Genomic DNA, 27,371 nt, shown 5'->3' with positions numbered 1-27,371 from the left:
TCCTTTTTTTTTTTTTTTTTTTTTTTGGGGGGGGTACCCAACAAATTTTGGGTACCAAAAAAAATGCCATAGGGGCCAAAAATGCAATTTCCACACATATGAAAAAATGCCAGAAAAAACGCCAGATGCAGGAAATTGCACTGGCGTTTTTTCAGGTGTTTTTTCTTGCGTTTTTTTCAAACCAAAAAAAAACTTAGCCTCAGGGTTTATCCTGGGGATTTAATCAGGTGCACTGATTCCTGGCTCAGGCACCATGGTACACTGCTCCATATTTTGCTCTATCAATGCTTGGATGAGTAGATCCCTTGGTTTACCATTGGGGTTGATCTCTTTCCCTTCACCAAGGTTGACCAAAGATTTCTACAATGCACATGACATTTCTGAACAGGTTGAAAAATAAAAACAGCAAAAAAAAAAACAAAAAAAACATTGAAGGTATGAACTACTAGCAAATACATATAGGGGAGATTAATCAAAACCTGTGCTGAGGAAAAGCTGCTGAGTTGCCCATAGCAACCAATCAGATCACTTCTTTCAGTTTGCAGAGGCCTTTTCAAAAATGAAAGAAGAAATGTGATTGGTTGCGATGGGCAATTGGTCAGCTTTTTCTCTGCACTGGTTTTGATAAATCTCCCCCATTATGACTGTGTTTAACCCCTTAACGACGCAGGACGTATATTTCGGACGCATCATATCGCGTCGGTCCCGGCGCTCATCAACGGCCGGGACCCGCGGCTAATACCACACATCGCCGATCGCGGCGATGTGCGGTATTAACCCTTTAGAAGCGGCGGTCAAAGCTGACCGCCGCTTCTAAAGTGAAAGTGACCCGGCTGCTCAGTCGGGCTGTTCGGGACCGCCGCGGTGAAATCGCGAAACAGCTGACAGGACACCGGGAAGGCCCTTACCTGCCTCCTCGGTGTCCGATCGGCGAATGGCTGCTCCGTGCCTGAGATCCAGGCAGGAGCAGTCAAGCACCGATAACACTGATCACAGGCGTGTTAATACACATCTGTGTAGAAGATCAGTGTGTGCAGTGTTATAGGTCCCTATGGGACCTATAACACTGCAAAAAAAATGTAAAAAAAAGTGTTAATAAAGGTCATTTAACCCCTTCCCTAATAAAAGTTTGAATCACCCCCCTTTTCCCATAAAAAAAATAAAACAGTGTAAAAAAAATTTAAAATAAACATATGTCGTATCGCCGCGTGCGTAAATGTCCAAACTATAAAAATATATCATTAATTAAACGGTCAATGGCGTACGCGCAAAAAAATTCCAAAGTCCAAAAAAGTGTATTTTGGTCACTTTTTATATCATGTCATTTATTGCCCCTTTAACATTTTTATTCATCCATATTGGTTTTCTTTTATTTCTGATCCCTTTATTCCCATAAGGTATATATTTATTACAGTGAGAATTTAAGATATCTTTAAAAGTCTCCCATTTAGTGTCAGTATTCCTGTTTATGAGGACAATATCCCCTTTTATATTGTTAAGGGCTTCTCTGAGCTGATCAAACTTTGCCTTCCTAAAGTTCACTGTTTTTGTAGCCCCTCGAGAGATTCCCCTATTGAAGAACAAGTTATAATGTATTTTATTATGATCACTATTTCCCAGGTGTCCTTTTACCTGCACATTAGTTACTCTGCCAGGTCTGTTGGTTAATATTAAGTATAGTAGGGCGCCCCCTCTGGTCGGGCTCTGCACCATTTGGGACAGATAATTGTCTTTAGTTATAGTCAGAAATCTGTTTTCTTTATGAGATCCACAGGGCTCAGTCTCCCATTTTATATCAGGATAGTTAAAGTCCCCCATTATTACCACATCATTTTGATTTGCTGCCTTGTTTATTTGCCTCAGTAATTCACCTTCTGCCTCTTCCATTATGTTTGGTGGCTTATAACAAACCCCTATCAGAATTTTTTTTTTTTTTATCTCCATATATTTCTACCCATAATGCCTCCACATTATCGTCCCCCTCCCATATATCCTCCCGCAGGCCGAAGAATTTTAAATCAAGTGGGTTACCATTGTGTGCTTGCCACATGTGTTCTATAATTCTAGGGGACCACTTCTTGCTACGTAATGAGTACAGATGCTCGCGGAAACTGATGTGCATGGCTCTGGTAGTGCTTCCGATATAAAATCGTCCGCAAGTACAAATCAGGCCATAGACTACATAAGTAGTTTTGCAACAGATAAAATCTTTACAATGTACTGGAGTGCCTCCTATTTTAATGTAAGAACTGCAAATCAATTGCGAACACCATTTGCAACCCCCACATTTGTGGTTACCTTTTAAATTTAACCAGTTTTTATCTTCTTTTTTTAGTGGAGGGCACAAATTTACTGTTGGTGTCACGATTCGGCAGGCTGGAGGTGGATCCTCTGTGCCAGAGAGGGATTGGCGTGGACCGTGTCGGTGGACCGGTTCTAAGTTGCTACTGGTATTCACCAGAGCCCGCCACAAAGCGGGATGGTCTTGCAGCGGCGGTAGCAACCAGGTCGTATCCACTGGCAACGGCTCAACCTCTCTGACTGCTGAGATAAGCGCGGTACAAGGGAGTAGACAAGAGCAAGGTCAGACGTAGCAGAAGGTCGGGGCAGGCGGCTAGGTTCGTAGTCAATGGTGAAATAGCAGGAGGTCAGGAACACAGTATGGGTAACACAGTAAAGCTTTCTCAAGGCACAAGGCAACAAGATCCGGCAAGGAAGTGCAGAGGAAGTGAGGTTATATGGGCAAGGAACAGGTGCAAGCTAATCAGGGTGATTGGGCCAGGCACCATCATTGGTGCACTGGCCCTTTAAATCTCAGAGAGCTGGAGCGCGCGCGCCCTAGAGAGCGGAGCCGCGCGCGCCAGAGCATGACAGCCGGGGACCGGGACAGGTAAGTGACTTGGGATGCGATTCGCGGGCGGGCGCGTCCCGCTATGCGAATCGCATCCCCGCCGGCAATGTCAGTGCAGTGCTCCCGGTCAGCGGGTCTGACCGGGGCGCTGCAGGGAGAGAAACGCCGCGAGCGCTTCGGGGAGGAGCAGGGACCCTGAGCGCTCGGCGTAACAGTACCCCCCCTTAGGTCTTCCCCTCTTTTTGTCGGGATGTCGCTCCACACAGGACGAGGACATCGGGAGCGACTGTAGAGTCTCCCTCCGGGGAACAGCGAAGTCCTGGGTATGCCCATGCACGGCAGACAGTCCAGAAGGAGTGGGAATGGGGAGGGGGGGCAGAGGGTGAGGCTTGGCACGGGGCAGAGTGTCACCAGGACGGGGGCTATGAGGAGGCACGGCACAGTCCTGATAAGCCTTTGGGAGATCAGGCACAGGAGGAGACACTGAGGCTCGACAGGCGGGGCTGGGAGCAGAAGTGAGGCATTTCTTGAGGCAAGCAGGACCCCAATTCTTGATCTCCCCGGTGGTCCAGTCAAGGGTGGGAGAATGATGCTGGAGCCATGGCAGACCGAGGAGGACTTCAGAGGTGCAGCCGGGCAAAACCAAAAATTCAATCTTCTCGAGATGTGGTCCAATGTTCATCAGCAGGGGCACTGTGCGATAACGCACAGTGCAGTGCAACTTGACTCCGTTGACTGAAGAAATGTAGAGCGGCTTGATGAGACGGGTCACCGGGATGCAGTACCTATCAAGCAAAGAGGCCAGAATAAAATTTCCAGAAGAACCAGAGTCCAAGACGGCCACGGCAGAGAAGGAGGAGTTGGCAGAAGGAGAAATCCGTACGGGCACAGTGAGACATGGAGAAGCAGACTCCGTACCCAGAGATGCCAGGCCCACGTGAGCAGGTTGCGTGTGTGCATTTTCCAGACGTGGAGGACGAATAGGGCAATCCACCATGAAATGTTCGGTACTAGCGCAGTACAGACATAGATTTTTATCCCTACGGCGAGACCTCTCTTCAAGAGTCAGGCGAGACCGATCTACTTGCATAGGCTCCTCGGCGGGAGGCACAGGGGTAGATTGCAAGGGATACCGTGAGAGAGGTGCCCAGGGATTAAGGTCTTTTTCCTGGCGGAGTTCCTGGTGTCTTTCCGAAAAACGCATGTCAATGCGGGTGGCCAAATGGATAAGTTCATGCAGGTTGGCAGGGATCTCTCGTGTGGCCAGCACATCTTTGATGTTACTGGATAGGCCTTTTTTAAAGGTCGCGCAGAGAGCCTCGTTGTTCCAAGATAATTCGGAAGCGAGAGTACGAAATCGGATGGCGTACTCGCCTACTGAAGAATTACCCTGGACCAGGTTCAGCAGGGCAGTCTCGGCAGAAGAAGCTCGGGCTGGTTCCTCGAAGACACTGCGAACCTCAGAGAAGAAGGAGTGTACAGTGGCGGTGACAGGGTCATCGCAGTCCCAGAGCGGTGTGGCCCAAGACAAAGCCTTCCCAGACAGGAGACTGACCATGAAAGCCACCTTCGACCGTTCTGTAGGAAATTGGTCCGACAACATCTCCAAATGTAGGGAACATTGTGACAGAAAACCACGGCAGAGTCTAGAGTCCCCATCAAATTTGTCCGGCAGGGACAAGCGGAGGTTAGGAGTGGCCACTCGCTGAGGAGGAGGTGCAGGAGCTGGCGGAGGAGATGATAGCTGCTGTTGCAGTTGCTGTAGCTGCGACTGAAATTGCTGTACCATGGTGGACACTTGCGACAGCTGGTGACTTAGATGGGCGATCTGTCGGGATTGCTGGGCGACCACCGTGGTGAGGTCAGCGACAACTGGCAGGGGAACCTCAGCGGGATCCATGGCCGGATCTACTCTCACGATTCGGCAGGCTGGAGGTGGATCCTCTGTGCCAGAGAGGGATTGGCATGGACCGTGTCGGTGGACCGGTTCTAAGTTGCTACTGGTATTCACCAGAGCCCGCCGCAAAGCGGGATGGTCTTGCAGCGGCGGTAGCAACCAGGTCGTATCCACTGGCAACGGCTCAACCTCTCTGACTGCTGAGATAAGCGCGGTACAAGGGAGTAGACAAGAGCAAGGTCAGACGTAGCAGAAGGTCGGGGCAGGCGGCTAGGTTCGTAGTCAATGGTGAAATAGCAGGAGGTCAGGAACACAGTATGGGTAACACAGTAAAGCTTTCTCAAGGCACAAGGCAACAAGATCCGTCAAGGAAGTGCAGAGGAAATGAGGTTATATGGGCAAGGAACAGGTGCAAGCTAATCAGGGTGATTGGGCCAGGCACCATCATTGGTGCACTGGCCCTTTAAATCTCAGAGAGCTGGAGCGCGCGCGCCCTAGAGAGCGGAGCCGCGCGCGCCAGAGCATGACAGCCGGGGACCGGGACAGGTAAGTGACTTGGGATGCGATTCGCGGGCGGGCGCGTCCCGCTATGGGAATCGCATCCCCGCCGGCAATGTCAGTGCAGCGCTCCTGGTCAGCGGGTCTGACCGGGGCGCTGCAGGGAGAGAAACGCCGCGAGCGCTTCGGGGAGGAGCAGGGACCCGGAGCGCTCGGTGTAACAGTTGGTCAGGGTGTCGCTTACATTTTTGGTTCTCCTGAATGCAATCATAGGATTCCTTACTGCACTACAGTAGTTATCACCCGGAGCACATAAAATCAGTCATTCCATACGGACAAATGTTGAGATTAAAAAGAATCAACAACACCGAGATAGGTTTAAAAAAACAAGCATTAGATCTAGCAAATAGATTATCAGCCAGAGGTTATCCAAAAAAAGTACTAGAAAAAGCATATAATCGAGCTTTGACACATAACAGAACTAATCTGTTAAAACCTAAAAATAAAAAGGAAAATAAAAAATCCGATAGATTTACATTCTCCTTTAAATACGGACCACTGGCTGACACTATAAAAACTAGTATTAACCCCTTAAGGACCAACCCAAATAAACCTGTACGCCCCTGAAAGACCAGGCCTGTTTTTTTTAAAATCGGGGATGTCTGTCTTTATTAGAGAATAACTCTGGTAACGTTTTGCCAATCACGATAATTCTGACATTGTTTTTTTGTCACAAGTTCTCCTTCATGTACATAGTAAAAGTAAGCCGATATCATTTGTAGTTATATTTTTTTACAATGCAAAAAATCATGACATTTTTGAAAGTTATGATTTTTTGCTATTTTAACACTAATAGGTTGCATATATTTATACATACTGACCAAATAGTTTATGAAACTTATACTTTCAGATTTCTACTTTATTTTGACAGCATTTTTTTGTTTTTAATTAACATTTTAAATTAATTAGAAGCCTAACCATTTAACTTGAAATGTAGAAAATTTAGAAAATTTGAAAAGTACATCTTTTTTTTATGTGCTATGCAAGGTTTGCAGAAGTGTTACGCCGAGCGCTCCGGGTCCCTGCTCCTCCCCGGAGCGCTCACGGCGTCTCTCTCTCTGCAGCGCCCCGGTCAGACCCGCTGACATTGCCGGCGGGGATGCGATTCGCATAGCGGGACGTGCCCGCTCGCGAATCGCATCCCAAGTCACTTACCCGTCCCGGTCCCCGGCTGTCATGTGCTGGCGCGCCCGGCTCCGCTCTCTAGGGACTTAAAGGTCCAGTGCACCAATGATTGGTGCCTGGCCCAATTAGCCGAATTAGCTTCCACCTGCTCCCTGGCTATATTACCTCACTTCCCCTGCACTTCCTTGCCGGATCTTGTTGCCATTGTGCCTTGTGAAAGCTATTCCTTGTGTGTTCCTAGCCTGTGTTCCAGACCTCCTGCCGTTGCCCCTGACTACGATCCTTGCTGCCTGCCCTGACCTTCTGCTACGTCCGACCTTGCTCCTGTCTTCTCCCTTGTACCGCGCTTATCTCAGCAGTCAGCGAGGTTGAGCCGTTGCCAGTGGATACGACCTGGTTGCTACCGCCGCAGCAAGACCATCCCGCTTTGAGGCGGGCTCTGGTGAATACCAGTAGCATCTTAGTCCACGCCAATCCCTCGCTGACACAGAGGATCCACCTCCTGCCAGCCGAATCGTGACAAGAAGTTTGAAGGTAGTAGAACATAGGAACACATCCCCACCCCCCCCCCCCAACCAAATGACCCCATTTTAAAAACTAGACCCCTCAAGGTATTCGCTAGGGTATTTTAACACCATAGTATTCGCTAGTGAGTATTATAACACCATAGTTTTTTGGCAGGAATTATTAAAAAGTCAGTGTTAGAAATTCAAAATTAGCATTTTTTCACAAATGCATTGTCACGATGCCGGCTGGCAGGTAGTGGATCCTCTGTGCCAGAGAGGGATTGGCGTGGACCGTGCTAGAGGATCGGTTCTAAGTCACTACTGGTTTTCACCAGAGCCCGCCGCAAAGCGGGATGGTCTTGCTGCGGCGGTAGTGACCAGGTCGTATCCCCTAGCAACGGCTCAACCTCTCTGGCTGCTGAAGATAGGCGCGGTACAAGGGAGTAGACAGAAGCAAGGTCGGACGTAGCAGAAGGTCGGGGCAGGCAGCAAGGATCGTAGTCAGGGGGGCAACGGCAGGAGGTCTGGAACACAGGCTAGGAACACACAAGGAAACGCTTTCACTGGCACTAAGGCAACAAGATCCGGCGAGGGAGTGAAGGGGAAGTGAGGTGATATAGGGAAGTGCACAGGTGTAAACACTAATTGGAACCACTGCGCCAATCAGCGGCGCAGTGGCCCTTTAAATCGCAAAGACCCGGCGCGCGCGCGCCCTAGGGAGCGGGGCCGCGCGCGCCGGGACAGAACTGACGGAGAGCGAGTCAGGTACGGGAGCCGGGGTGCGCATCGCGAGCGGGCGCTACCCGCATCGCGAATCGCATCCCGGCCAGAGGCGGTATCGCAGCGCCCCGGGTCCGTGGAACCGACCGGAGCGCTGCAGTGAGAGGAGTGTAGCGAGCGCTCCGGGGAGGAGCGGGGACCCGGAGCGCTCGGCGTAACAGTACCCCCCCCCTTGGGTCTCCCCCTCTTCTTGGAGCCTGAGAACCTGAGGACCAGACTTTTGTCCAGGATATTGTCCTCAGGTTCCCAGGACCTCTCTTCTGGACCACAACCCTCCCAATCCACTAAAAAGAAGGTTTTCCCTCTGACCTTTTTAGATGCTAAAATTTCTTTGACGGAGAAGATGTCCGAGGAGCCGGAGACAGGAGTGGGGGGAACAGATTTGGGAGAGAAACGGTTAATGATAAGTGGTTTAAGAAGAGAAACATGAAAGGCATTAGGAATACGAAGAGAAGGAGGAAGAAGAAGTTTGTAAGAGACAGGATTAATCTGGCGCAAAATCTTGAAAGGACCAAGATAGCGTGGTCCCAACTTATAGCTAGGGACACGGAAGCGGACATATTTGGCGGAGAGCCATACCTTGTCTCCAGGGGAAAAAATGGGAGGAGCTCTTCTTTTCTTATCCGCGAATCTCTTCATGCGTGAAGAAGCCTGTAAGAGAGAATTTTGGGTCTCTCTCCATATGATGGAGAGATCACGAGAAATTTCATCCACAGCGGGCAGACCAGAGGGCAAGGGGGTAGGGAGGGGGGGAAGAGGGTGACGGCCGTACACCACGAAAAACGGGGATTTGGAGGAAGATTCAGAGATTCTGAAATTATACGAGAATTCGGCCCAAGGTAGAAGATCTGCCCAGTCATCCTGGCGGGAGGAAACAAAATGTCGTAAATAGTCACCCAAGATCTGGTTAATTCTTTCTACTTGTCCATTGGATTGAGGATGGTATGCAGAAGAAAAATTTAATTTAATCTTGAGTTGTTTACAGAGAGCCCTCCAGAATTTAGACACAAATTGGACGCCTCTATCCGAGACGATCTGCGTAGGCAACCCGTGAAGACGAAAAATGTGTACAAAAAATTGTTTAGCCAACTGAGGCGCTGAAGGAAGACCAGGAAGAGGGATGAAATGTGCCATTTTGGAGAATCGATCAACGACCACCCAAATAACAGTGTTGCCATGGGATGGGGGTAAGTCAGTAATAAAATCCATACCAATCAGAGACCAAGGTTGTTCGGGAACAGGCAGAGGAAGAAGAAAACCAGCGGGCTTCTGGCGAGGAGTCTTATCCCGGGCACAGATAGTGCAGGCTCGCACAAAGTCCACCACATCAGTCTCTAGAGTCGGCCACCAATAGAAGCGAGAGATGAGTTGCACAGATTTCCTGATGCCCGCATGACCTGCGAGATGGGAGGAGTGACCCCATTTGAGGATTCCGAGGCGTTGGCGTGGAGAAACAAAGGTCTTTCCTGGAGGAGTTTGCCTGATGGAGGCTGGAGAAGTGGAAATCAGGCAGTCAGGAGGAATGATGTGTTGAGGAGAGAGTTCAATTTCAGAAGCATCTGAGGAACGAGAGAGAGCATCGGCCCTAATGTTCTTATCAGCAGGCCGAAAGTGAATTTCAAAATTAAATCGGGCAAAGAACAGAGACCACCTGGCCTGACGAGGATTCAGCCGTTGGGCAGACTCGAGGTATGAGAGGTTCTTGTGATCGGTGTAAATAACTGGAAATCTTGATCCCTCCAGCAGATGCCTCCATTCCTCAAGTGCTAATTTAATGGCTAGAAGCTCTCGATCCCCGATGGAGTAGTTCCTCTCCGCCGGAGAGAAGGTCCTAGAAAAAAACCCACAAGTAACAGCATGCCCGGAAGAGTTTTTTTGTAGAAGGACAGCTCCAGCTCCCACTGAGGAGGCATCAACCTCCAATAGGAAGGGTTTAGATGGGTCAGGTCTGGAGAGCACGGGAGCCGAAGAGAAGGCAGACTTGAGTCGTTTAAAGGCGTCTTCCGCTTGAGGAGGCCAAGACTTGGGATCGGCATTTTTTTTGGTTAAAGCCACAATAGGAGCCACAATGGTAGAAAAATGTGGAATAAATTGCCTGTAATAATTGGCGAACCCCAAAAAACGTTGGATGGCACGGAGTCCGGAGGGGCGTGGCCAATCTAAGACGGCAGAGAGTTTATCTGGATCCATTTGTAGTCCCTGGCCAGAGACCAAGTATCCTAGAAAAGGAAGAGATTGGCATTCAAACAGACATTTCTCAATTTTAGCATAGAGTTGATTGTCACGAAGTCTCTGAAGAACCATACGGACATGCTGGCGGTGTTCTTCTAGATTGGCCGAAAAAATTAGGATATCATCAAGATATACAACAACACAGGAGTATAACAGATCACGAAAAATTTCATTAACAAAGTCTTGGAAGACAGCAGGGGCGTTGCACAGGCCAAAGGGCATGACCAGATACTCAAAGTGTCCATCTCTGGTGTTAAATGCTGTTTTCCACTCATCCCCCTCTCTGATGCGGATGAGGTTATAGGCGCCTCTTAAGTCCAATTTAGTAAAGATGTGGGCACCTTGGAGGCGATCAAAGAGTTCAGAGATGAGGGGTAAGGGGTAGCGGTTCTTAACCGTGATTTTATTAAGTCCGCGGTAGTCAATGCAAGGACGTAGAGAGCCATCTTTTTTGGACACAAAGAAAAATCCGGCTCCGGCAGGAGAGGAGGATTTACGGATAAAGCCCTTTTTTAGATTCTCCTGGACGTATTCAGACATGGCAAGAGTCTCTGGGGCAGAGAGAGGATAAATTCTGCCCCGGGGTGGAGTAGTGCCCGGGAGGAGGTCGATAGGACAATCATAAGGCCTGTGAGGAGGTAGAGTCTCCGCTTGTTTTTTGCAGAAAACATCCGCGAAGTCCATATAGGCCTTAGGGAGACCGGTTACTGGAGGAAGCACAGAGTTACGGCAAGGGTTACTGGGAACCGGTTTTAGACAGTCCTTGGAACAAGAGGGCCCCCAACTCTTGATCTCCCCAGTGGACCAATCCAGGGTTGGGGAATGAAGTTGAAGCCAGGGAAGTCCAAGGAGAATTTCCGAGGTGCAATTGGGGAGGACCAAAAGTTCAATCCTCTCGTGATGAGATCCGATGCTCATTAGAAGGGGCTCCGTGCGGAAACGTATGGAACAGTCCAATCTTTCATTGTTTATACAATTGATGTAAAGGGGTCTGGTGAGACTGGTCACTGGGATGTTGAACCTGTTGACGAGAGAGGCCAAAATAAAATTTCCTGCAGATCCAGAGTCCAAGAAGGCCACAGAAGAGAAGGAGAAGGCAGAGGCAGACATCCGCACAGGCACAGTAAGACGTGGAGAAGCAGAGTGGACATCAAGGATTGTCTCACCTTTGTGCGGAGTCAGGGTACGTCTTTCCAGGCGGGGAGGGCGGATAGGACAATCCCTCAGGAAGTGTTCGGTACTAGCACAGTACAGGCAGAGGTTCTCCATGCGGCGTCGTGTCCTCTCTTGAGATGTCAGGCGAGACCGGTCGACCTGCATAGCCTCCACGGCGGGAGGCACAGGAACAGATTGCAGGGAACCAGAGGAGAGAGGAGCCGAGGAGAAGAAACGCCTCGTGCGAACAGAGTCCATATCTTGGCGGAGCTCCTGACGCCTTTCGGAAAAACGCATGTCAATGCGAGTGGCTAGGTGAATAAGTTCATGAAGATTAGCAGGCATTTCTCGTGCGGCCAGAACATCTTTAATGTTGCTGGATAGGCCTTTTTTAAAGGTCGCGCAGAGGGCCTCATTGTTCCAGGATAATTCAGAAGCAAGAGTACGGAATTGTACGGCATACTCGCCAACGGAAGAATTACCCTGGACCAGGTTCAACAGGGCAGTCTCAGCAGAAGAGGCTCGGGCAGGTTCCTCAAAGACACTTCGAATTTCCGAGAAGAAGGAGTGTACAGAGGCAGTGACGGGGTCATTGCGGTCCCAGAGCGGTGTGGCCCAAGCCAGGGCTTTTCCAGACAGCAGGCTGACTACGAAAGCCACCTTAGACCTTTCAGTGGGGAACTGGTCCGACATCATCTCCAAGTGTAATGAACATTGGGAAAGGAAGCCACGGCAAAGCTTAGAGTCCCCATCAAATTTATCCGGCAAGGATAGTCGTAGTCCAGAAGCGGCCACTCGCTGCGGAGGAGGTACAGGAGCTGGCGGAGGAGATGGTTGCTGGAGCTGTGGTAGTAACTGTTGTAGCATAACAGTCAGTTGAGACAGCTGTTGGCCTTGTTGCGCAATCTGTTGTGACTGCTGGGCGACCACCGTGGTGAGGTCAGCGACAACTGGCAGAGGAACTTCAGCGGGATCCATGGCCGGATCTACTGTCACGATGCCGGCTGGCAGGTAGTGGATCCTCTGTGCCAGAGAGGGATTGGCGTGGACCGTGCTAGAGGATCGGTTCTAAGTCACTACTGGTTTTCACCAGAGCCCGCCGCAAAGCGGGATGGTCTTGCTGCGGCGGTAGTGACCAGGTCGTATCCCCTAGCAACGGCTCAACCTCTCTGGCTGCTGAAGATAGGCGCGGTACAAGGGAGTAGACAGAAGCAAGGTCGGACGTAGCAGAAGGTCGGGGCAGGCAGCAAGGATCGTAGTCAGGGGCAACGGCAGGAGGTCTGGAACACAGGCTAGGAACACACAAGGAAACGCTTTCACTGGCACTAAGGCAACAAGATCCGGCGAGGGAGTGAAGGGGAAGTGAGGTGATATAGGGAAGTGCACAGGTGTAAACACTAATTGGAACCACTGCGCCAATCAGCGGCGCAGTGGCCCTTTAAATCGCAAAGACCCGGCGCGCGCGCGCCCTAGGGAGCGGGGCCGCGCGCGCCGGGACAGAACTGACGGAGAGCGAGTCAGGTACGGGAGCCGGGGTGCGCATCGCGAGCGGGCGCTACCCGCATCGCGAATCGCATCCCGGCCAGAGGCGGTATCGCAGCGCCCCGGGTCCGTGGAACCGACCGGAGCGCTGCAGTGAGAGGAGTGTAGCGAGCGCTCCGGGGAGGAGCGGGGACCCGGAGCGCTCGGCGTAACATGCATCATTTGTGGGGCATATTTTTTGTACATCACTTCTGATATTGCAAGAAATGCAGCCTATATTTTATTAAGCTGCTCGGCCCGTGTTTGTAAATACCCCCGCCTAGGCCAAATTTGATTCCTTGGCCGCGTGGTAGGAAGGAGAGGAGTGCCATTTGGCTTTCAGGGCATCATTTTAGGCCGGATGGATTATAGGCCACACTTCATGCCTGCAAAGGGTTTTAGCTGCCAGACCCATACAGAACCCCCACAAGTGACCTAATTTTGAAAACTACACCCCCTAAAGTATACATCTAGACCAAAAGTGAGTACTTTGAGTCCTTTTTGTGTGGCTGGAATGGATACAAAGTCAGTGAAAAAATTTACATTTTCTTTTTTTTCCACAAATGCATTATTTGTGGGACATATTTTTTGTACATTGCATCTGAAAAGTAGAAAATGCGCCCCATATTTTATTACGCTGTTCGTCCCGTGTTCGGTAATATACCCACTTAGACCATATTTGGTTGCATGGCCACATGGTGGGACCCAAAAGGAGAGGAGCCCCTTCATCTTGCAAAGCATTCTAGTTATCCGAACAATACCAAACCTCCAGAAGTGACCCCATTTTCGAAACTACACCCCCTAAAGTATTCACCTAGGGCAAAAGTGAGTACGTTGAGCCCTTATTGTTTGGCTAGAATAATTTCAAAATCAGTGAAAAAAATAGAAATGAGCTTTTTTTCCCACAATTGTATATTTGTGGGACCTCATTTTGGTAAGTCGCTTTTGAAATGGAGGAAATGCGCCCCATTTTTTATCACCCTGTTCGTCCCGGGCTGGGCAGTACCACTACTTAGGTCATATCTGGTTGCCTGACCGCCTGGTACGACCAAGAAGGAGAGGAGCCCCCTCTGGCTTTCAGGGCCTCATTATATGAATAGTCCCCATTCATACTGCATTTCTGCAGTATCGGTGTCCGTTGTCATGTCAAAAAAGGGATGCCAATGTATACTGTACCCGTCTCATTCAGAAATAAATGGAGCTGCTACAGTATACGTCAGCATCACTCTTTTTGACATGATGCTGACGGATACCTCTAACACTGCGGAAATGCAGTATGAATGGGACGCAGTGTAGGGTCACATAGAGCGCATCTACAGCATATTTCACACCGCGGATGCCCCCCAGCAGTCACAAGGGCGAGATCACTGCTGTGGCTGGGTAGCTCAGTGTGTCCGCTCATGACTGCCGGCGGGAAATCTGCTGCTATGAGTGGACACAAAAAGCTACCCAGCCGCAGCAGGGCGGGCATCCGCAGCATGTAATATGCTGTGGATGTGCGCCGTGTGATCCTACACGGCGCATTTTAACATTTTTATTTTTTATTATATTTATTTAATAATTGTGTTTTTATTTTTATTTTTTACCCTTTTTTTACTTTTTTTTTTACCCAGGAAGTACCCTGGATGTACTGGAAGGATTGAGATTTTTTAATATAAGTAATTTACAAATCTGTTTAATTTTCTGGCACCAGTTGATTTAAAAAAAAAAAAGTTTTCCACCGGAGTACCCCTTTAATACTGAACTGGCACACTGTAACAAACCCCCTCCCCATCTTTTTACTACTGGGGTACATGTTGCTGTATAAGGCTGAACATGCTGTCCCACTTGCTTCTTCTCCTCTATGCTATGGACAGAGCTCTGTACTCAATCGTTCTCTCACTCGATGCTGCTGAGAGCTGGGGAGGTGAGGGGGTGTGCCCTCTTCTCAGCCAATCACAGCAACTCACACCCTGCCAGCTCTCCCCAGCTCTCTATGTTCGGAAATCTTCACACAGGGAGCGCACACAGGCTTGTAAAGCCTCCCGCTCACTTCCTGTATTCCAACAGAGACGCTGATGTTGCTAACGTCGGAAACACCATAGTAACAGGTGGGGGAAATTTTATGAGGACCTCTAGTGGCCACTTTTATAGAAGCAGTTTTCTAAGGGAAACTGTGGGAAAAAATAATGAAATAGTATTAGAGATATAGACACAAAAGAAGGCATATACGTGCACTCACGGCTCAGTGGAGACAGCTCGGTGTAGAAGTCCGGTGTTCGGGGGGCTAGATGACAGCATCAGCGCAGGTGTAGTGGCGCTCAGAAAGAGCAGACTGAGCGCCACTACACCTGTGTCGATGCTGTGATCCAGCCCCCCGTACACCGGACTTCTACACCGAGCTGTCTCCGCTGAGCGGTGAGTGCACGTACGTGCCTTCTTTTGTGTCTATACTTGATACTTCAATCCTTGTATGTGCATGCCGCAGGAGAAGACAAGTTAGGTTGCCGATACTGTGGTGCACCATAATTAAGGTGAAGTTGCCTTTTGTGTGCCCTCTCCTTTCTCATCTCATTAGTATTAGAGATATACTTGTTTTCTATGGCTCTATTGTTTTTAAAAATATAGTTTTGGTGATAGTGGCCATTTAAGTGTGCAAGGAGTTAACAGGATACAGACTTTGGAAGACTCAGCAAATGCAATAATCCTGTTGTAGCTTGAACACAGATTTTGAGATTCTAGGGGTGATAAGACTAAATTCACTCCTGTAGCTTAGGGAAGTCTTAAACTTAGGAACACATTTCAAATGATAACCTTGGAGTAAAGGACCTTCATAGGCTGGCTTCTCGTGGTAGTAGACAACTTCAAAAGACTTTTTCACAGTTTTGTGTTACAATGCCATATAGCAGGATGTGGAGGGAGATGAGGTTTATGACATATAAGTCACATAGCACTGGCTCTGGCCAGACGCCCACTAGAAGTTCAACAAATGTAGAAGAGCACTTGTTCCTTTCTAATCTCTTATGTTTTTGGACAATTCTTTCCCTCTTTTTGAGGCAGATTATAGATTTTAGAGATGTCCCTAGAGCATAGACTGTTAACAGCTTGTACGTGTAATTATACTCACATGATGCCTTTATGGTTTTCAACCCTATGGACTGACTCCGAGGGAGGTTATCACAGGTCCCCTATGGGCTAACTCCAGGGGAGGGCATCACAGACCCATTATTTGCTAACTCCGGTGGAGGGTGTCATAGCGCCCTATGGGCTGACTCCGGAGCAGGCCCCTTATTGGCAGACTCTGGCGGAGGGCATCACAGGCACTCTATGGACTGACTCTGGGGGAGGGCGTTACAGGCCCCCTATGGGCTTACTCCGGTGGAGGGCATCACAGACCCATAATTTGCTAACTCCAGGGGAGGGTGTCACAGTACCCTATGGACTGACTCCGGGGGAGGCCCCTAGGCACAGACTCTGGGGAGGGCATCACAGGTCCTCTATGGGCTGACTCAGTAAAGGCCCCCTATGGGTTGAATCTGGGCTTAAAGGGCGGAGGGTGTCACAGGTCACCTATGGGCTGGCTCCAGGGGAGGGCTAAGTCGAGGGAAGGTGCCTCAGGCACCCTATGGGTGACTCCGGAGAAGGGCGTCATAGGACACATATGGGCTCCATCAGCATCATCCAATGAGGAGAGTCTCCATCAACATCATCCAATGAGGAAAGTCTCCATCAGCATCATCCAATGAGGAGGGTCTCCATCAGCATCAGCCAATGAGGAGAATCTCCATTAGCATCATCCAATAAGGAGAATCTCCATTAGCATCATTCAATAATGAGAGTCTCCATCAGCATCATCCAATGCGAAGAGTCTCTGTCAGCATCATCCAATGAGGAGAATCTCCATCAGCATCATCCAATGAGGAGAATCTCCATTAGCATCATTCAATAATGAGAGTCTCCATCAGCATCATCCAATGCGGAGAGTCTCCATCAGCATCATCCAATGAGGAGAGTCTCCATCAACATCATCCAATGAGGAAGGTATCCGTCAGCATCAGCCAATGCGGAGAGTCTCCATCAGCATCATCTAATGAGGATAATCTCCATCAGCATCATCCAATGAGGAAAGTCTCCATTAGCATCATCGAATGAGGAGTGTCTCCATCACCATCATCCAATTAGGAGAATCTCCATCAGCATCAGCCAATAAGGAGAATCTCCATCAGCATCATCCAATGAGGAGAGTCTCTGTCAGCATCAGTCAATGAGGAGAGTCTCCATCAGCATCAACCAATGAGAAGAGTCTCCATTAGTATCATCCAATGAGGAGAATCTCCATCAGCGTCATCCCATGAGGAGAGTCTCCATCAGCATCAGCCAATGAGGAGAGTCTCTGTCAGCATTACCCAATGAGGAGAGTCTCTGTCAGCATTACACATGGAGGAGTGTCTTCATCGCATCATCCAATGAGGAGAGTCTCCGTCAGCATTATCCAATGAGGAGAGTCTCTATCAGCATCAGCCAATGAGGAAAGTCTCTATTAGTATCATCCAATGAGGAGAGTCTCCATCACATCATTCAATGAGGAAAGTCTCCATCAGCATCATCCAATAAGGAGAATCTCCATCAGCATCATCCAATGAGGAGAATCCCCTTCAGCATAAGCCAATGAGGAGAGTCTCCATTAGCATCATCCAATGAGGAGAATCTCTATTTTAGAAAAAGGGGTTGGGGGGGCTCACACTGTGCTGATATATACCGAGGTTTCTGTGTTACATGTAACCCTACGTGTCAAAAAGAAAAAAAGAGTACAATGGTAGATACAGACCTCTAGGTATATATTGTATATGTAGATAAGTATATAGTAAAGTTGAATATATGTAGAATAAAATATGCAGGCTAGTTGTATGAGTATAAAAATGTTAAAATATCTATTAAATAATCACATATTATAGTCTCAGCAGGTCCCTTGCTGTAGACTAACAGGATTATGCAATATTAATCAACAATAATAAAATCAAATGGCATAAATTGGTTAAGAAAAAAGTTCATATAACAGCCACCTTTAATTGCACTTGTGGTAGCTTGGGGGGTGTAGGGTTGAACAGGGGTGTTGCAATGTAGTGTTGCTGGGTATAGGTTTAACTCTTGATTGTCGTGACACCAGGGTGAGGGCTTCCTCTAGCTATATATGTCCTACCGCCACCCATCCCAAGATCGATAGGGAGGAATAAAGGATTGTCCACAGACGGAATTGTAATGAACTTGAAATAACTTTACTGCAGATTTTATGCAGGATGAAATAAACAACAGTCTTTACAAGAGGACCTGGATTTAGGCTCCTCACAGGTTGGCTGGGACTTTGTAGGAAATAAGCTTTGATTCCTTTTGTACGCTGTTCCACTGAATTTAGGGGTATGTTTAGGTTCAGTAGTCACGTAGGATTTGGTAGGATGGAGTTGGATTAACTCACGGTTTAGAATGCGGCTGAAGTGGAAGGCTTCAGGCCTAGATTGTCTTGTCACTGCGATAACAGATCTGCTTACATGGAGATCCCAAGGGAAAAAGAGAGATTATTGGATACAGCGCCCTTATATACTGAAGGGGCAGGATCAAAGCTTATTGGTTCCCGAAACCTGTCAGTCCTAGTACAAAGCATTATGGTACATCACATGACCTATCACATGACCCAAAGGTCCTTAACCTTAGCACAATAGAATTATTAAATATCACATGACCTAAGGTCCTGTACATTAATTACACTATAATAAAATATATACATTTTAATGACATTAGGAGGCGACTAGAGGTTAATCTACCAAGCCCTATCAGCATGGAGGAACTCTGACTATGGGGACCCACGACTAAGGTACGGGACCAAGTCCAGTACCGGGACACCACACACTTAGGTTGTGGTATTTGATTCTGGTCGTATCTTCTGGCCATATCTGTTAACTGAACTGCATTGGCAACAGGAGAAACAATGTATCAGATAAAGATCTAATGGTACGGTGTCCATTTTAGGACAGCATCAGCCGTCAAGCTGTACTTCGCTCATCCTTCAGCCAAAACGGCGTCCCGCCTCCTCCCTCGCTCATCCTTCAGCCAAAACGGCGTCCCGCCTCTTCCCTCCTCCGTCAGGCGTCAGGAAAAACCTTTGTCATCCTTAAGTCTGTCATACCTCAGATGAAAATTAAAGTGCTGAGTCAGCAGAGCTTCGGCAGACCTGCTAGCACAGACAGTGTGTGATTGGCTGCTGCCAGCAAATATACTGTGATTGGTTGATGGGAGCGTAGGTGTGTGCAGTGCCGCTCCACTGTTTAGACACATTTCTTTACAAACCCTAATCCTCTCATGTACCCAGCTTTCCCCTATCCCTGCAAAACAAACCTGCGCTCTCGGCTTTTCCCCTATTCCTGCAAAACCTACAGTTATGTACTCAGCTTTTAACAATTCCTGATAAACCTACAGCTGACTACATAACTGTAGGTTTTGCAGGAATAGAGGAAAAGCTGAGAGCGCAGGTTTGTTTTGCAGGAATAGGGGAAAGCTGGGTACATGAGAGGATTTGGGTTTGTAAAGAAATGTGTCCAAACAGTGGAGCGGGACTGCACACACCTACGCTCCCATCAACCAATCACAGTATGTTTGCGCTCCCATCAACCAATCACAGTATCTTTGCTGCCAGCCAATGACACACTGTCCGTGCTAGCAGGTCTGCCGAAGCTGTGCTGAATCAACACTTTCATGAGAGAGTTTAGGTTGACAAAGGTTTTGCCTGACGGAGGAGGCGGGACGCAGTTTCGGAGGAGGGAGAAGGCGGGATGCAGTTTCGGAGGAGGGAGGAGGCGGGACGCAGTTTTCGCTGAAGGATGAGGGAGGTATGGCTTAAAACTGACAAAGAGATTTGTCTGGGGGAGGAGGCGGGACGCCGTTTTGACTGAAGGATGAGCAAGGTGCGGCTGACGGCTGATGCTGTCCTAAAATGGACACCGTATAATAGAAATAGTTGGTGCTTCTGCACCACTCACCGCTCTGTTCAGGATGGTAGCCCCTGATGTGCTGGGCTCCTCGTCGCAGACTGGTTCGGCTGGGCAGCCGGCACGATGTAGGTGTCTGCGCAGTAGGTCCCGAACCTCCTCCGGTGGGGCACAGATAAGTGTCCGGTCGTGTGAGTGGAATTGCGGCAAGCAGGTAGGCAGGCGGTGAGTGGATGCAGGCAATGCTTGGTGTGAGACGGTGTTCTCGTGGCAGAGTGCGCACGTCTTGAACCAGTGGTTCCGGTAGCAGGGGGTTCCAGATGTTGCAATTGTAGGTAATAGATAATGATCCTGGAGGTGGTCTGTATACTCAGGGTAATATGCTAGACGCGTTTCGGGGGTGACCCCTTTTTCAATAGCTATTGAGACATATATATATATATATATATATATATATATATATATATATATATAACTACCAAACATAGTATAGCTAGCTTTTTGCAAAACTACAACTCCCAGCATGCCCAGATAACAAAAACCTGACTATGCATAATGAGAGTTGTAGTTTTGCAAAAGCTAGCTATACTATGTTTGGTAGAAACAGATACATATATAACTACCAAACATAGTATAGCTATGTTTTGCAAAGCTACAAGTCCCAGCATGCCCACACAGCAAATCGATTTGTGTGAACATGCTGGGATTTATATTTTCACAAAAAAAATAAGAATACAGTTGGTGGCAAACTTTTTTTTAATTAACTTGGGGAGGTTAAAGGGGTACTCCCGTGGAAAACTTTTTTTTTCTTTAAATCAACTGATGCCAGAAAGTTAAACAGATTTGTAAATTACTTCTATTTAAAAAATCTTAATCCTTTCAGTACTTTTTAGGGGCTGTATACTACAGATTAACCCCTTAAGGACATAGGGCGTATCCATACGCCCCCGTTTCCAAGTCCTTAAGGACCGAGGGCGTATGGATACGCCCTGAGCATTTCCGGCCCCCGCCGCTAGCCGGAGGGGAGCCGGGGCCGGATGCCTGCTGAAATCGTTCAGCAGGATCCCGGCATATCGCCCAGTGGGGTCATTATGTCCCCCCATGTCGGCGATGGCCGCAGATCGCTGGACAATTCAGTCCAGCGATCTGCGGCGGATTCCGGGTCAATCGGGTCTCCAGCGACCCGATGACCCGGAATTACTGGCTGAACAGCCAGAGCCAGCAGGGGTGAGGTGGCACTGGTGCCACCTCACGATCGCCCTGATTCGTCGGCCGGATTCCCGGCCGACCAATCAGGGCGCCTGCTGCGGGTGTCACTCCCGCAACCCGCTCCGCCCCTCTTCCGGAGGACGTGAGCGAGTGCGGGAAGACGACCCCCGGTGCTGGGGACCCCGATCCCCGGCGTCCCTGTTGGGATCGGGGCCCCAGGTGCGACGGCGGCGGTGAGGGACTGACCTGTGCGGCGGCATCGTGGAGCAGCAGCAGGAGGTGACTGACAGCCTCCTGCTGTTGCTTAGCAACAGCTCCCAGCATGTAATAAGGGCATGCTGGGAGCTGTAGTTATGCAACAGCAGGAGGCAGACCACCACAACTCCCAGCATGCCCTTATGGGCATGCTGGGACTTATAGTTTTGCAACAGCTGGAGGCACATTCTTTCTATGGAAAAGTGTACCTTCAGCTGTTGTATAACTACAACTCCCAGCTTGCACAATCAGCTAAAGTGCATGCTGGGAGTTGTAGTGGTGCATCTGGTGGTTGCATAACTACAACTCCCAGCATGCCCGTTGGCTGTCGGTGACTGCTGAGAGTTGTAGTTTTGCAACAGCTGAAGGCACACTGAGTTAAGTAGCAAACCAGTGTGTCTCCAGCTGTTGCATAACTACAATCCCCAGCATCCCCAGCCAATGTAGTATGCCTTCGGCTGTTGCATAACTACAAGACCCAGCATGCCCTTCCGCTGTTGCAAAACAACTACTCCCAGTATTGCCAGATAGCCACTGACTGTCTAGGCATGCTGGGAGTTTTACAACAGCTGGAGGCCCCCTGTTTGGGAATCACTGGCATAGAATACCCCTATGTCCACCCCTATGCAAGTCCCTAATTTAGGCCTCAAATGCGCATGGCGCTCTCACTTTGGAGGCCTGTCGTATTTCAAGGCAACAGTTTAGGGTCACATATTGGGTATCGCCGTACTCGGGAGAAATTTGGCTTCAAATTTTGGGGGGTATTTTCTGCTATTACCCTTTTTAAAAATGTAAAATTTTTGGGAAAACAAGCATTTTAGGTAAAAAAAAATATTTTTTTTTTACATATACCAAAGTCATGAAACACCTCTTGGGTATAAAGGTTCACTTAACCCCTTGTTACGTTCCCCGAGGGGTCTAGTTTCCAAAATGGTATGCCATGTGTTTTTTTTTTGCTGTCCTGGCATTCCTAAATGCGGCATGCCCCCAGAGCAAAATTTGCTTTCAAAAAGCCAAATGTGAGTCCTTCTCTTCTGGGACCTGTAGTGCGCCAGCAGAGCAATTTTCACCCCCATATGGGGTGTTTTCTGAATCAGGAGAAATTGGGTTTCAAATTTTGGGGGGTATTTTCTGCTATTACCCTTTTTAAAAATGTAAAATTTTTGGGAAACCAAGCATTTTAGGTAAAAAAAAATTATTATTTTTTACATATGCAAAAGTTGTGAAACACCTGTAGGGTATTAAGGTTCATTTTACCCCTTGTTCCCTGAGGGGTCTAGTTTCCAAAATGGTATGCCATGTTTTTTTTTGCTGTCCTGGCACCATAGGGGCTTCCTAAAGGTGACATGCCCCCCAAAAACCATTTGTCGCTCCTTCCCTTCTGAGCCCTCTACTGCGCCCGCTGAACAATTAACATAGACATATGAGGTATGTGCTTACTCGAGAGAAATTGGGTTTCAAATACAAATAAAAAATTTCTCCTTTTTACCCCTTGCAAAAATTCAAAAATTGGGTCTACAAGAACATGCGAATGTAAAAAATTAAGATTTTGAATTTTCTCCTTTGCTGCTATTCCTGTGAAACACCTAAAGGGTTAATACACTTACTGAATGTCATTTTGATTACTTTGGGGGGGGGGTGTAGTTTTTATAATGGGGTCTTTTATGGGGTATTTCTAATATGAAGACCCTTCAAATCCACTTCAAACCTGAACTGGTCCATGAAAAATAGCGAGTTTGAAAATTTTGTGAAAAATTTAAAAATTGCTGCTGAACTTTGAAGCCCTCTGGTGTCTTCCAAAAGTAAAAACTCATAAATTTTATGATGCAAACATAAAGTAGACATATTGTATATGTGAACCCAAAAAAAATTATTTTGAATATCCATTTTCCTTACAAGCAGAGAGCTTCAAAGTTAGAAAAATGCAAAATTTTCATTTTTTTCATAAAATTTGGGGATTTTTCACCAAGGATGCAAGATACCACAAAATTTTACCACTAAGTTAAAGTAGAATATGTCACGAAAAAACAATCTCGGAATCAGAATGATAACTAAAAGCATCCCAGAGTTATTAATGTTTAAAGTGACAGTGGTCAGAATTGCAAAAAATGCTCTGGTCCTTAAGGTGAAAAAGGGCTCGGTCCTTAAGGGGTTAAATACCACAGTGTTCTCTGCTGGCCTCTGCTGTCCATTTTAGGAACTGTCCAGAGCAGCAAATGTTTTATATGGGGATTTTCTCCTGGTCTGGACAGTTCCTAAAATGGACAGCAGAGGTCAGCAGAGAGCACTGTGGTCATGACATCAGAAAAATCTATAAAGTAAAGCATTCCCTCTGTAGTATATAGCCCCTAAAAAGTACTGGAAGGATTAAGATTTTTTAATTTACAAATCTGTTTAACTTTCTGGCATCAGTTGATTTAAAAAAACGGGAGAACCCCTTTAAGTAACACTATTATTATAATTTTTTTTTAAAATAATTGCTTATTTATAAGAATTTTTTGGTTTATAATAAAGTACACATTATTAATGAACATACAGTTTGTTTGGTTATTGTGTGCAAATTTTACATGAGATTGTAAATAAATGGTAGGCATGAACCTACCTACACCCTTACTCCAGCGCTGCTCCGGACGAATGAAGCAGCGCGGAAGACCGCGTATCGTTAGAAATCCTGCACATGCGCAGTATTGTCCGGGACTCGGCCAGGATGAGACTAAGATCGTAAGACAATATATGAATATTCATTAGCTGGGCGGTGCTGCGGGCCGGGCGGCGGTAACGTCACAGTGCCAGATGAATGCAGTAACCCCGCCCATGCCAGTTAGCAGCCTAACCCAAAAACTGCTATAACGGGTGAACGGCGCAGCGGATCCGGGCAAGGTAGGAATCAAAATGTTCAGCATCTCCTGCACTATCCATAGGTACTGTGGATAGTGCAGGAGAAAACATATGACAGTTTTCCTTTAAGGTGCAAATGGGCTGGGTCCTTAAGGGGTTAAGTGTAAAAGTGGCTTGGTCTTATGGAAAGGTAGCCCCGCAAAAGTATAAGGGAAAATAATCTTGTCCCCAGCCGCCCTCTGATAAAGTACTGCTTTAGGCCTGGGCGTTGTTGCCTAGTTAAATATACAGAATATACAGAATGTAGCATGATTCAAGGAGTGAAACACCATTTGACCTTTGGCCCCACAACCTATACTGCAGCCATAGTCCCCTGTGATCATCATCCTTGCCTCATAGTAGTTGTGAACAATATTGCTCTGAGATCAGGCACAATTACAATGTGATAATCCTTTTCCACATGCCATGTATCAGCAAAGAAAAAGAATGATTGTGAGAAGTTTCCCATTAATTGAGGCCAATGAGAGAAAATCACTGTAAAGTCTGATTGTTTTTCTTTATGTACTTTTGTAAACAACTCAGGAACACAACAGAATATGCAAAAAAAAAAAAAGGGTCCTAAAAACGCCTTTTATTTAATGTAATCGTGTTAACAGTTAATGTGAGGGTCGGTCATGTGACTGCAGACCATGTGATCACACAGGACCCGATCTGGGATGTCAGCTGATGAATTCTCTCCCTTCAGCGAGGCCGCGCATGCGCAGAAGATTGCCCATAACCGGGCTTGTCAGGCGGAAGGAGAAAGGGTGATCCGCTGACGCTGGGTAATATGGCGGCACCCTCGGGAGCTTCAAGTGAACCGAAACAAGGTAATTGTGTTTACTGAGTAAATGAGCGGGGTCAGGTCGGGCACAGGTATAGCTGGAGGAGCAGTGCCTGGCTGGTGTTAGTTATTGGTGTGAGGAGGAAGCGAGCCGCGGATGTGCTCATGGTTGGCACCTGGCTCATAAGTATTTATAGCTCCTGGCTGGCACCCAGCTGCAGGGGTTCCTACGTGGCAGCATAGTATGGGCAGCTGTGTCATTGTCACCTGTGTATTGTCTGCGCCTTTGTTTTCCGTCCTGTGGCTTTTCAGCTGTTGCCTGCCAGTTCATGATTTATGGTTAGGGGCAGTAACCCTGAGCCAAGATATATGGGGGGAGATTTATCAAAACCTGTCCAGAGGACCAGTTGTCATGTTGCTGATAGCAACCAATCAGATCGCTGCTTTCATTTTCAACAAGGCCTCTGCAAAATAAAAGCGATCTGGTTGCCATGGGCAACTGGGTAACTTTTCCTTTGCACAGGTTTTGATAAATGGTCCCCATGATGTCTGGTCTGGAGGGTGTAGCCTCTCCCTGTGCTGTAATGCCATGTGAGAGATGCCCAGTCCTGTTATTAACTATCACCTCGCCCTGATGCTATGTGTTATCCTGGTCATACCATAGTGGTGCCCACATGAATAGCCCATAGCATGTGTGAATTAGACCACAACATTGTGCCAGCCATTGGTTCACAATAGTTACCTTCATGATGGTGAGCAGAAGGGGTCTGCTGGCATATAGTGTCTCAACGTGACGCCATTCTCTCCTATGTCTCTGCCCCTGCCCTGCTCACTGGTTCTCTACAGAAGTGCACGTCGCCAGCCATTGGTGCTTTTCTTATACTAGTTTCTGCAGCTGGAGAAGAGAAGTTACATTTAGATCTTGTTGGGTCTCAATCCTAAGTCAACTGCAGTCATCCGTAATAGCCAGTGGAAGTGCGCGGTCCGACTTTCACTCCTTAGACCACTGTTTCCCAACCAGGGTGCCTCCAGATGTTGCAAAACTACAACTCTCAGCATGCCCGGACAGCCAACGGCTGTCCGTGCATGCTGGGAGTTGTAGTTTTGCAACATCTGGAGGCACCCTGGTTGGGAAACACTGCCTTAGAGTAATGAATAGATTTGATTGACAGCCAGAGAGTGGTGCGTATACTGCCATGCACGCTTTACTCCGCTATTATTCCGATTGCAGTTGTCTTAGGGCTGGGCTCTAGTGCGATCTAAAGTCAATGACCTGTCAAATGTTTTAACAAATTACATTTTAAGAACCAGGCCTTTTATTCTCGCACTTCTCGAGCCATGTGTAAACACTTAGGGGGAGATTTATCAAAACCTGTGCAGAGGAAAAGTTGCCCAGTTGCCCATAGCAACCAATCAGATTGCTTCTTTCATTTTTCACAAGCATTCCTAAAAATGAAAGAAGCGATCTGATTGGTTGCTATGGGCAAGTTTTCCTCTGCACAGGTTTTGATGAATCTCCCCCTTAGAGTTTTCTTTTGCTTAAGTCATGTGTGAGATTTTGTAGAATTCACCGAAGAACCCATCAGGACCCGGTGCTTTTGCATTGGGGAGACTCTTTATGGTCCGGCAAACTTCTTCTTCAGTGAAGTCCGCGTTTAGAGCATCTGGGCCGGTGTACAGACTCCAGAAATGCCTTACCAGAATCCATGTCTGCAGGAGAAGAGGTACAGAGACATGTAATAGGTGTGGAACAAGGAGTTAAAGGGGTTATCCAACAAATTGAATTAACAAAAAAAAAAAATAATACTCAGATCACAGGGGTGTGGGAATTTAACCTCTTAAAGGGGTATTCCAGGAAAAAACTTTTTATTTATATATATAATCAACTGGCTCCAGAAAGTTAAACAGATTTGTAAATTACTTCTATTAAAAAAATCTTAATCCTTTCAGTACTTATGAGCTTCTGAAGTTAAGGTTGTTCTTTTCTGTCTAAATCCTCTCTGATGACACCTGTCTCGGGAAACGCCCAGTTAAGAAGCAAATCCCCATAGCAAACCTCTTCTAAACTGGGCGTTTCCCGAGACAGGTGTCATCAGAGAGGATTTAGACAGAAAAGAACAACCTTAACTTCAGAAGCTCATAAGTACTGAAAGGATTAAGATTTTTTTAATAGAAGTAATTTACAAATCTGTTTTAACTTTCTGGAACCAGTTGATATATATAAAAAAGTTTTTTCCTGGAATACCTGAGCCCGGTCCTGGTGTGAAAAACAGGGTCGGTCCCGGCTGCTAACGATAGCCCGCACCCTGGACTAACAGCGTGCAGCACCGATCGCTGTGCTGTGCGCTGTTAACCTTCAGACGCGGCGATCAAAATCGATCGCTGCGTCTGAAAACGAAAGTAAACGCTTCCCGGCAGTTCAGTCGGGCTGATCGGGACATCGCGATAAAATTGTGATGTTCCGATCAGCTGGGACGCAGGTGGAGGTCTCCTTACCTTACTTCGCGGTGTCCGATCGGGGTTTGATTGCTCCAAGCCTGAGCTACAGGCTTGAACAATCGAGCCCCTATCTCGCTGATCCGTGCAAAGCTATGGCTTTGCAGGGATCAGCATAAGAGATCAGTGTGTGCAGTGTTATAGCTCCCTATGGGAGCTATAGCAG

General features: G+C 47.6%; 2 protein-coding genes across 6 annotated transcripts in view; one reads left to right on the top strand and one right to left on the bottom strand.

Annotated features, from left to right (window-relative positions):
- The window catches only part of LOC130284671 (fibroblast growth factor receptor substrate 2-like), a 64,248-nt gene extending 48,406 nt beyond the window's left edge, over positions 1-15,842 (bottom strand). Inside the window, exon 1 of one of the 2 annotated variants that reach the window (XM_056535288.1) lies at positions 15,732-15,842. The gene's annotated coding sequence lies outside the window, so the exon portion shown is untranslated. Of the gene's footprint in view, positions 1-314; positions 357-15,731 lie in introns of those variants that run through there. The other variant, XM_056535287.1, reaches the window with a different exon arrangement.
- An 8,789-nt stretch (positions 15,843-24,631) lies between these two features.
- BFAR (bifunctional apoptosis regulator) overlaps positions 24,632-27,371 on the top strand; it is a 67,788-nt gene continuing 65,048 nt past the window's right edge. The window contains exon 1 of one of the 4 annotated variants that reach the window (XM_056535290.1): positions 24,632-24,755. The gene's annotated coding sequence lies outside the window, so the exon portion shown is untranslated. Of the gene's footprint in view, positions 24,756-24,844; positions 24,878-24,927; positions 24,952-26,262; positions 26,434-27,371 lie in introns of those variants that run through there. The other 3 variants (XM_056535293.1, XM_056535294.1, XM_056535292.1) reach the window with 3 other exon arrangements.

The sequence above is a fragment of the Hyla sarda genome, chromosome 8, assembly GCF_029499605.1.
Source record: "Hyla sarda isolate aHylSar1 chromosome 8, aHylSar1.hap1, whole genome shotgun sequence".
NCBI classification, from domain to species: domain Eukaryota; kingdom Metazoa; phylum Chordata; class Amphibia; order Anura; family Hylidae; genus Hyla; species Hyla sarda.
The sequence above is the reverse complement of the archived record's forward strand: the minus strand, read 5'-3'. Positions and strand labels throughout refer to the sequence as shown.